Source organism: Bidens hawaiensis, unplaced genomic scaffold (genome assembly GCF_021521415.1).
Source record: "Bidens hawaiensis isolate Kalapana, Puna unplaced genomic scaffold, B.hawaiensis_p1.1 tig00036330_1, whole genome shotgun sequence".
Classification (NCBI taxonomy): domain Eukaryota; kingdom Viridiplantae; phylum Streptophyta; class Magnoliopsida; order Asterales; family Asteraceae; genus Bidens; species Bidens hawaiensis.
This window is the reverse complement of record NW_027505406.1, coordinates 178,577-180,407: the sequence shown is the minus strand read 5'-3', so window position 1 is coordinate 180,407 and position 1,831 is coordinate 178,577. Positions and strand designations below refer to the sequence as shown.

General features: G+C 33.8%; 1 pseudogene; it reads left to right on the top strand.

Moving 5' to 3' along the window:
- The first annotated feature begins 232 nt into the window (after positions 1-232).
- On the top strand, positions 233-819 carry LOC143612990 (RING-H2 finger protein ATL70 pseudogene; annotated as a pseudogene).
- Positions 820-1,831: the final 1,012 nt, after the last annotated feature.

The following is a 1,831-nucleotide window of genomic DNA, read 5'->3' as shown; positions in this document are numbered from 1 at the left end:
TTACATAAGTAATTAAATAATCTGCTAAAAATAATTAGTTAGATAAACGACACTTCACCCTCAATTTAAATCTTATTATTTTTTTTATTTATTTAACATATAGAAAAATGTTTTCAATCTCACTTGCCTTCTAAATTAATATTCGTTACCGTTGACCATTTCAAATAAATAGTCACAATTGTTTTTTAAATACAAATCCCACCAAATACCCTCCACTTCAACCCTCAAATATGTCCGACCAAAACAACACTTCTTCCAAATTCAAATTCCCCTAGACAAACCATGAACACCACCACGGTGCCACCGGCAGCCGATTTCGGTGGCTTTCTTGGATCACAAAACATTGGCGGGTTCGGGTATGGTATCGGTATCTCATTTGGTATACTCTTGCTCATCATTACAATAACCTCAGCATCTTATTATTGTACTAGAAGCACACAATCATCAACATCACATGACCGGAGGTTGTTGAGCGGCGGCGGCTCAATGATCACCACTCGACCCGTCTCGGCCCATTGTGTGATAGACATGGGCCTTGATGAGGCAACTATCTTAAGCTACCCGGTTGTGACATATTCGGATGTCAAGGTTAAAAGAAAGGACTCGGGTTCTTCGTGTTGCTCGATTTGTTTGGCGGATTATAAGGGGAAAGATTTGCTTAGACAACTTCCGGATTGCGGTCATCTTTTTCATGTCAAATGTGTTGACCAGTGGCTTCGGTTGAACCCGACATGCCCAAATTGTCGAACGTCACCGTTGCCAACGCCTCTCTCAACCCCGTTGGCTGAGGTAGTCCCGCTTACTGGAAGACGAGACTGATGAAATTTGAGATTTATATTCACTTATGTTAATCTGACTATACTAGTCGGATTGACACATTTGTATAGCATTTTGGCATTATGTTTTGAAATTATTTATCATTATTATAAATATGCCATTTATTTTATTTTTTGTCTTGTACATATAAGCCATCATGTAAATTTCTTTTGAATTAACTCTTATATTCTAATGTATGTATTTTGGACTCTTTTAAGTCATAAACAGTGTTTGTGAAAATCCTTCCATCGCTCGGTTTTGTCTTTGGTTACCTTCCAATGGACCGGGTTATATGGAACAGTCGGCCAAAGACGTAGTTTTTTGTCTCATTTATTGCGCACCGGTCAATTCGGTAAACTGTAAAGCTGATGGTTTAACACATGTTCCGGTTTTTAAAACATTGTCGTACATTTTTCTTTTCTTTTTTTTCTTCTCAAATATAAGGTTTTTTAAGATATTAGAAAAATTACTATGTAAGTTGGTAATATTCGTAGTCATGTTTGTCAACTAAAGGATATTCCTAGTTCTTTTCTTCCCTTGGGGAATAACCAACCTCTTGCTTGCCAAATGTTTTAATCCAAACCAAGAAAACAAGAATAAAATAGAAATAAAATTTGTTACGATGATCATTTCTTGATTTTTATCAGATCTTGTGAATGAAGGAAAAAAATAAAATAATAATAAAACACCGTTCAGTAAAAAAAATCTATTGATTTTCTATTTGACGTACTATTTGTATGTACAAAAGTAATATTATTAATACAATTTCTTGAAACATCGGATAACAAGTTTCATTTTGTCCTTTTCTAGTTGAAGCATTCTATTGTTGAAATTAAAACTCTAATATGGATTTGGTTCATTTTAACAAGAAAAAGCTTCGGAAAACAATAACTTAGAAATATACAATAGAAGTTAATCTCTAGAAAAGTAATCAAATTAATAAAGATAATTATGTAAAGCAGTATAAATAGCTTTTTTGGATGTTGTAAAACTAAAAGAAAAAAAAGTAAGTTCT